General features: G+C 36.5%; 1 non-coding gene across 1 annotated transcript; it reads left to right on the top strand.

Moving 5' to 3' along the window:
• Nucleotides 1-6,194: 6,194 nt before the first annotated feature.
• Nucleotides 6,195-6,265, top strand: TRNAC-GCA. Its single transcript has one exon. It is a non-coding gene; the product is annotated as a tRNA-Cys (tRNA).
• The last annotated feature ends 3,735 nt before the right edge of the window (nucleotides 6,266-10,000 follow it).

Genomic DNA, 10,000 nt, shown 5'->3' with positions numbered 1-10,000 from the left:
GAGGTATTTCGAATTGTTTGTTGACACGGACAAAGTCAGGCAAAACCTCTGAAATGATTTCAATATTGAACCTTGGACATATAATAGTTTCGAATCAAATCCCACAATTTCTTCGACTTAATGAAAGTGAGGGGCCCACGACAATTACGGAACGCCCCGAATAATCGACACGTTTACCAAGCAAAGTCTCACGAAATCTTCCTTCTTTGCCTTCAATTACATCTGAAAAAGACTTATAAACTTTATTATGACCATCCCTCATTGGTTGTCCGCGGATCCCATTATCAAGAAGTGTATCCACGGCCTCTTGCACTAATTTTTCTTGACACATAACTAACTCCCCTGGCGTAGATCTACTTGTTGTTAATAGGTCGGTAAGAGTATTGTTCCGATAGATAACTCTTCTATAGAGTTCATTAATATCCGAACTCATCATTTTACCCCCATCTATTTGAATGATCGGTCTCAATTCGGGGGGAAGGACTGGTAATAGGCGCAAAACCATCCATTCTGCTTCCACATTTGTTCGAATAAAATGCTTAGCTAATTCCATGCGTCTAGCTAAAAAATCCTTTCTTCTTCCAATTTTTCTATCTTCCCATTCATTACCCGTGGGCCCTTCTTCCCCTAATTCTTTCCATTCTACCAATGAACAATCTATAATAAGTCGTAAATCCAGATCAGCTAATTGTTCTCTGATAGCACTTGCTCCAGTAGAGATTTCTCTATTTCGAAATGTATCGAAGCCTTGAGTAGTAAAAAAAAAGCGGGATGCTGTATTCCAAGAGTGGATTTCATATTCGAATGAACCTCGTAACCCTAAGTAAGTAGGTTTTTTAGCTACGGTCCTAGCAAAAGAAAAATTTGGATAGGTTCCTTTATAATATAGGATTTCCCCCCTTAAAAATCGGACGCGAGGGTTTCCTCTCATCCGGCTCAAGTAGTTACATCAAATAAGGGGTTCTCGTTTAAAAATTTTTTTATAGAAAACCCCCAACATTCTACTCCTTACTCAAGTTCCCAATCAAGACCAACCAACATTTCAATGAAATGAAATGTGAAATTATTGAGTAGTCTACCTCCCTTCGAATGCCAAATCCCTTTTTAAAGAATACCTTGGAACTCATTAGGGATTTACTTGTTTATGTATTATTCCATTCGATCTTTTAGGCCCCTACTTAACCTCGACGGTTATGACATGATGCCCTTAAAGCCTATACGCGATGAATAGGCCCTTGTAACCATGTCATATTTGCTTACTATAACATAATTTCTTTCTAAAAGAAATGGAATGGCTAGTTCCACGAAAGAAGTATTTTTCACGAGGTACAACTAGCAATTCCTATTTTTCTGTTACGGAATCGACCATAGATCAATTCCCTTTTTTGGAGTATTAAATACATCCATAATTCTGAGCTTCATGTTACGCCTACCACGAGACATGTCAGAGTAAGGGCATCCCAATCGGAGTGAATGGGATGACAGTTTCTTAGTCCAAATCTGAAAAATAAGAATATTGATCAAATCACACATCGCAGTATACTAGGCCTTCTAATTCTTTAAGAGGTTTATCTAAAAGATTCGCGACATAACTAGGAAGACGTTTCAAGTACCACACATGAGTTACTGGGCATGCCAGTTTGATGTATCCCATTTGATATCTTCGTACCCCAGAATCAACAAACTCGACTCCGCAATGTTCACAAAATTTCGGGTCTTCTTTTTCATCTCCGATTACTCGATAGTTTCCATAGGCACAAATTCCACTTTTTATAGGCCCAAAAATTCTTTCACAAAAGAATCCATCTTTTTCCGGCTTATTGGTTTTGTCACCTCTCCAACAACCTCTCCGTTGGGTAGTATTTTTATGGCCCAAGCGCTTATTTGTTCAGGAGAAACTGATCCAATTCGAAGGTGTTAATGTTTATACCGGTCGATCATAGAAGAAAAATTTTGATTCATTCCGATCAAGCTTCCTTCCTTTGAATCTGGAAGTTCTTCTCAGATACAAGGAAATGATTCAATTCCAGAGCCAAAGATTGTAGTTCTCGAACGAGCAATCGAAAGGATTCTGGAGCATCCTCAGGTTTAGGTACTGTTCCTCCAATGATCGTAGTACCAAGTACTTCCTGACGATCTCTAATATGATCAGATTTATAAGTAGGCATCTTTTGTAAAATGTGAGCAACGCCAAACCCCTCTAAAGCCCAAACTTCCATTTCTCCTACCCGCTGGCCCCCTTGCTTAGCCCTTCCCCTAAGGGGTTGTTGTGTAACAAGTGCACAATGCCCGCTGGAACGCCCATGAATTTTATCATCAACTTGATGAATTAATTTTAGGATATAGGATTTTCCTATTATAACGGGTTGTTCAAAAGGATCTCCCATTCTTCCATCAAATATTATGCTTTTTCCCGGATACTCAGGTTCAAATACCCAAGGATTCGTTGTTTGCTTATTGGATTCATATAGTTCAGAAAACACGAGTTTTCTAGAAGCCTCTTGCTCATATATCTCATCAAAGGGTGATATTCGATAATGCCTATCTAGCATATCCCCCGCTAACCCGAGCGAGCATTCAAATATATGTCCTACATTCATTCGTGAAGGTACTCCTAATGGATTGAAGACCATATCAACAGGCGTCCTGTCTTGTAAATACGGCATATCTTGTCTAGGAAAATTTTTGGAAGTGATACCTTTATTCTCATGCCTTCCAGCAACTTTATCCCCTACTTTTATTTCACATTTCTGTGAAATATATACACGAATCATTTTTGGATTATAACTAGAACCCCCTTTTTATGGATCCATCTTACATCAATAACTCGACCTCTGCCACCTATAGGTAATTTTAGACAAGTTTCCTTTGCAGTGGATACTTGAATGCCAAGTATAGCCCGTAATAATCTATATTCCGGGACATATGATGATTCTTTCGTCATCTGAGGCGTTAATTTACCTACTAAAATATCACTTGTTTCTACCCAAGACCCCAGCATCACAATTCCATTTCTATCTAAATTCCGGAGTAAGTGGGCTTCTAAATGCGGTATTTCATTAGTGATCCTTTCAGGGCCTTGCCTTGTCACATGAGTCTGAATTTCATATTTCCGTATATGAAAATAAGTATAAACATCGCCATATATTAGACGTTCACTAATAAGTACGACGTCTTCAAAATAGTAGCCTTCCCATGGCATATAAGCTACTAATACGTTTTTTCCCAAAGCGAGTTCGCCACCAACTGTAGAAACACCATCTGTGTCCCTTTTTAATGCAGTTACCCCGTTGAACTTGGGATTTTTGATGCATACAAGTATTTTTGTTGGAACGTTGATACATAACCATCTTGTCTCCATTACCTGAGAAAACGATCTTGTCAGTATCGGTAGAAACGACTTTTCCCTCGTGTTCCGCTATAGCGGAAACTCCTGAATCTAGATCTACTTGGCGTTCCAACCCAGTTTCAACAATACACTCTTCGGACCGAGAAAGCGGAACTGCTTGATGTTGCATATTAGAACTCATTAAAGCCCGATTCGCGTCATTATGTTCGATAAAAGGAATAAGGGAAGCGCCAATAGAAAAATATTGGAAGGGAAAAATGCTTCGAAGATGAATCTGTTCCCATGCAATAGTCAGGTATTCTTGACAGTATCGAGCTGGAACAACCTGTTCTTCTTGAATGCCCTGATTCAACGCCAAAGAATTTCTTGCCGACACCGTATAGTATTCATCTCTTCTTAGCGATAAATAAAATACTCGTACCCCTTTGAATCTCTCATCAATTTAAAAAAAAGGACTTTCGAGAGACCCCCAATGACCAATCCTACCATGAATAGCTAAGGATCCAATAAGTCCAACGTTGATTCCTTCAGATGTGTCAATTGGGCAAATACGTCCATAGTGACTAGGATAGATATCTCGTATCCGAAAACTAGCAGTTCGACCTGTCAATCCTCCAGGACCTAAATAACTCAATTTTCGCTCATGAACTATTTGTGTCAATGGATTAGTTCGATCCAAAACATGAGATAAGGGGTGTAGACTGAAAAATGATTCATAAGTGGTTGTTAATGGAGTTAACGTTACTAAATTATGGGGAGTCGGGATAAATTTATGCCTAATTGCTCCACATATAGTTCCTCGAACCACATTTTCTAAACGAACCAGAGCCAATCCGAATTGGTCTTGTAACAGATCCGTTACAGAGCGAATACGTTTATTTTTCAAGTGATTCATATCGTCAAGTGTACCCATTCCAAATTTCATTCCGATCAAATGATCCGCCTCTGCCAATACATCTCGTGGTAACAAAAATGTATTTTTCTGAGGTATATCAAGATTAAGTCTCCGGTTCATATTTCGTCGACCAATCCTTCCTAATTCACATCTTTGTTGAATTTTTTTTTTTGTAATTCCTTACATAAGGACTCAGAAAATATCGGATCCCCGCCGACACAAGCAAATTGTTGATAAAATTCCAAAATGGCATTTTCTTTTGATCAAATCTTTTTTTTCTCCTTATCGTTCGGGAAAGACAAGAAAATTTCAGGGTAGCAAACATTATCTAGAATTTCTCTTAGATTCGAACCCATAGCTGATGATAGAACTAGAATAGATATTTTTTGTTTCCGACTCACACGAGCCCATATCCTTGCTTTTCGATCAATCTCTAATTCTGATCTTCCTACCCAATCGGATATTATGGTGGCGGTATATACCGAAATTCCATTATGTTCCAATTCTGAACGGTAATAAATACTGGGGCTTTGCAATATTTGATTGATTACAATTCTGTATATTCCATTTACTATAAAGGTTCCCAGGGAATTCATTAGAGGAATGTTTCCAATAAATATGGTTTGTTCTTGTATATCCCTACCGGTTTTCCAAATTAATCCCGCCGGTACATATAATTCAGAAGAATATGTCAGTGATTCATAGACATCATCTCTTTCTTTAATAAAGGGTTCTACCAATTGATAAGTTTCCACAAATAATTGAAATTCAATTTCTTGATCTATATCTTTTATTTTTGGAAATTTATAAAGTTCTTCCATCAAGCCCTGATCAATGAACCTACAAAACCCCTCAAATTGTATCTGACTAAATCCAGGTATTGTAGACATTCCCTTATTTCCATCCCGGAGCATCTTAAGCTTCCCATTTATAGCAAAATCCCATTATTGGCTCATTCTTCATCGAACCATATGGATCGATCTAGCAATGATGGAATGTATATTCTGTTTACTGAATCACATGAAATTTTACCTAACTTCATACCATTGAGCAGAGCAATAAGGATAATTTTCTATTCAAATTCGAATTTGCAACAGGATAAAACATTCCTGGAATCATAATTATGCCGATTCCTGGAATCATAATTATGCCGATTATACTTTTTTAGAGTCTTGTATAAAATATCAAAAGTAATCAAATTTCTACCTATTATTATGATACTACAATCCGTTTGGGTACCCAAAAAAGAAACGATTCAAGGTTTGATCCATTCTCTATGAATGAGAGAAAAATCAGGAATAGTATAGAGTTTCTTCTTATTTTTGCGAGGCACTTTTACCTATAGCTATAGCAACCTATCCATTCGGATATTTCCTATCCCAGCTATACTTGGGGCAACACAGGAAGTGCTATATCATAATTTCTATTTTAGATTCAAAAAAAGGGAAGCATGATAATTCCTTATAGACATATATGGCTAAGATACCTAATTAGGATATCTTTGTAACAATCTCTGTTCCGGGGTTTACATATATATATAATTGTTGTTATAATGTAAATTTAATTGAAAAAGATTGATTATTAAAAAGAATTGATACTGATAAGTACAAGTTGTTTATCAACTTTATTTTGTTGCCGTTGTTAAGGAAACGAAATTTGAGGTCCAAGAACTCTTCATGGATTCAAGTCAATAGTTAATGGTTCCAATTTTCCCTGCATTTTTCATTCTGTAACTGAAAATGCACATTTACATTTACTTTTGAAAGATAAAAAAGGGGGAAGGTTTTAGGTGTTGTTTATTTTGAGAGTTGGGATACCATACAATCCACCAAAGGGAATCAACTGGGTTAAAAAAAAAGGTTTTGGGGGGGTTAGGAAAGGGAGAAAGACAATGAGATTCAAGAAATAATAAAGAAGAGAGTGTTCCCTCTATTTTACATCCGTTTGTTTGGCGGCATGGCCGAGTGGTCAGGCGGGGGACTGCAAATCCTTTTACCCCAGTTCAAATCTGGGTGCCGCCTCATCTACAAAAATGGGAAAGACTTTCTTTTTTTGCTCAGCAGAAGCAATAGATTCTAGAGGAAACCAAAAGTAAAAACCATATTTTGGAGAGATATGGGGTAGGTAGTGCTGGATTGTATATTTTATGCTTTTTGCTTATGAAGGGCAACAAAAGAAACTAAACAATAGGCCTTACTATTCCTACATCTTCCATTATAAAATATTTCCTTGATAATACAAAGAAAATCCATGTGTTGTGTATCTTGCTTGTGGTTAATCCTTCCCTATTCTACCAGAAATCATATAGGAACTTGTTGTGGGTGGATTTTTTGGATAGTTTGATCAATAGAGTTTGGTCATAATCCCTTTTTGACTCTGCACCATAGATTCCACTATTATTAGTGATCAATAATGGACGAATTCCTTCATATTCATAGAGATAGGGGACATAATTCACATGGATATAGTAAGTCTTGCTTGGGACGCTTTAATGGTAGTCTTTACATTTTCCCTTTCACTTGTAGTATGGGGAAGAAGTGGACTCTAAAAGCACTACTAATTGAGTTGAGTAATCAAATTGTAGCCATTTTTTTATATATCGTTTTGCAAATGGATTTTAAATATTAAATATCCATTTCAAAATTATATTGGATTACAGTAATGGACTATATTAAAAAGAATCTTTCAATCAAACAAAGAAAATAGATACAAGGAAGAACTAGAATTGGGGTGTTAGTAACATGATGTACATCACATATATTAAATTTATAGATATGTACATATATGAAGATACAAGATACATCTTGTAAATTAATCTAGATGAAGCCTATACCTCTTTATACAGTACCAGTACAACTTTAGACAATACAAATATACAATAATAGAAAGTATGGTAGAAAGATATCAATTTATTTCTACCATATTACCAGATCTCATATACTGCTGATTCTAGTACGCTCATTTCATTTAAGACTTGGAATGAAAATCCCTTTTATTTCTTCAATCATTGACAAGAAAAAAGAAGTAAAGCTTCATACGAATCAATTATTTTGACTGACTGTTTTTATGTAGATGATAAGTAAAAAAGCAGTAGGAACTAGAATGAACAGCGCAGTAGCAATAAATGCGAGAATATTTACTTCCATAATCCCATCGTTTTTTACTTCACAATAACTCGGGATCTAATCCCATAGAGATGATAAATCTTCTCCTCTAAATTCAATGAAATGAATTGCACCCCAATGTTATTTGATATTGAATCGGATCAATATCATGAATAACAATATCTGAGCTTTCATATCGATTCATTGTCGAGAATTGAATAGTATAACATAGGAGAAGCTTTTATCCACAACGAATCGAAAAAAGGGGATTCTTGATGCAACAAAGAATCCCTTTTCTTTTTTCATTCTTTTCTATAAGTGTATTTTTGTTCACAATCCACTGCCTTGATCCACTTGGCTACATCCGCCCCCTAATATTTAAATCTTATATCACTCAACGTTAGATATTTGAGTAGTTATCTATTAACTTTATTAATACTTAAATAAGTATAAGTATGTTGTACAAAAAAAGTAAATACTTTCAATAAAAGGTACATTTTTTATGGAAATAAAACAATACTAAAACTAAATGAAGGAGCAATACCGACCCTCTTATTCTATCAAGAGGGTCGGTATTGCTCCTTCAACTTCAACGCTTCATATACACTAAGACGAAAGTCTTATCCGTTTGTGGATGGAGCTTCAACAACAGCTAGGTCTAGAGGGAAGTTGTGAGCATTACGTTCATGCATAACTTCCATAACAAGGTTAGCACGGTTGATAATATCAGACCAAGTGTTAATTACACGACCTTGGCTGTCAACTGCAGATTGGTTAAAATTGAAACCATTTAAATTGAAAGCCATGGTGCTAATACCTAAAGCAGTGAACCAAATACCTACTATTGGCCAAGCAACCAAGAAGAAATGTAAAGAACGAGAATTATTGAAACTAGCATATTGGAAGATCAAGCCAAAATAACCACGAGCGTCTACAATGTTAGGCTATCTTATCTCTTAGAAAAACGGGGAAGCGTGGGGAGAAATGACAAGAAGATATTGGAACATTAATTCGGAAGATATGATGGAAGCAGGAGTTCATTTTGGTCATGGTACTAGGAAAATGGAATCCTAGAATGGTACCTTACATCTCTGCAAAGCGTAAAGGTATTCATATTATAAATCTTACTAGAACTGCTCGTTTTTTATCAGAAGCTTGTGATTTAGTTTTTGATGCAGCAAGTAAGGGAAAGCAATTCTTAATAGTTGGTACCAAAAATAAAGCCGTTGATTTAGTAGCATCGGCTGCAATAAGGGCTCGGTGTCATTATGTTAATAAGAAATGGCTCGGTGGCATGTTAACGGATTGGTCCACTACAGAAACGAGACTTCATAAGTTCAGGGATTTGAGAGCGGAACAAAAGAAGGGAAGACTCAACCGCCTTCCAAAACGAGATGCAGCAATGTTGAAGAGACAATTATATCACTTGCAAACATATCTGGGTGGGATCAAATATATGACGGGGTTACCCGATATTGTAATCATCGTTGATCAGCAAGAAGAATATACGGCTCTTCGAGAATGTGTAACTTTGGGAATTCCAACGATTTGTTTAATCGATACAAATTGTGACCCGAATCTCGCAGATATTTCGATTCCAGCCAACGATGATGCTATAGCTTCAATCCGATCAATCCTTAACAAATTAGTATTCGCTATTTGTGAGGGTCGTTCTATCTATATCCCAAATCATTGATTAATAATAAGATATGTCAATTACTTCGAGAACTCCATAGATTTTTTGAATCGGTTACTATATTCTGAATACCAAAAAAGAGATAAAAAAGCTGGGGATATTATGTGATTACTTGATATCCGAAAAAGATGATTCAAGTAGACGAGTTGAGAAAGAGATAGTGGAATCAAAATAATTCCTTTTTAAGTTCTATTTCTGCCAAAGGAAAATATGAATGTGCTACCATGTTCCGTCAACACATTAAAAGGGCTATACGATATATCCGGTGTGGAAGTAGGCCAACATTTCTATTGGCAAATAGGTGGTTTCCAAGTCCATGCCCAAGTCCTTATTACGTCATGGGTCGTAATTGCTATCTTATTAGGTTCAGCTGCTATAGCTGTTCGGACCCCACAAACTATTCCGACCAATGGTCAGAATTTCTTCGAATATGTCCTTGAATTCATTCGAGACTTGAGCAAAACTCAGATTGGAGAAGAGTATGGTCCTTGGGTTCCCTTTATTGGAACTATGTTCCTATTTATTTTTGTTTCTAACTGGTCAGGGGCTCTTTTACCTTGGAAAATAATACAGTTACCTCATGGGAAGTTAGCCCCACCTACGAATGATATAAATACTACCGTTGCTTTAGCTTTACTCACGTCCGTGGCATATTTCTATGCGGGTCTTACCAAAAAAGGATTGGGTTATTTCGGTAAATACATTCAACCAACTCCAATACTTTTACCAATTAACATCCTAGAAGATTTCACAAAACCCTTATCACTAAGTTTTCGGCTTTTCGGGAATATATTGGCTGATGAATTAGTAGTTGTTGTTCTTGTTTCTTTAGTACCTTTAGTGGTTCCTATACCTGTCATGTTCCTTGGATTATTTACAAGCGGGATTAAAGCTCTTATTTTTGCAACTTTAGCCGCGGCGTATATATGCGAATCCATGGAAGGTCATCATTAACT

The sequence above is a fragment of the Papaver somniferum genome, chromosome 1 (genome assembly GCF_003573695.1).
Source record: "Papaver somniferum cultivar HN1 chromosome 1, ASM357369v1, whole genome shotgun sequence".
Classification (NCBI taxonomy): domain Eukaryota; kingdom Viridiplantae; phylum Streptophyta; class Magnoliopsida; order Ranunculales; family Papaveraceae; genus Papaver; species Papaver somniferum.
This window is presented reverse-complemented; position numbering and strand designations above follow the sequence as displayed.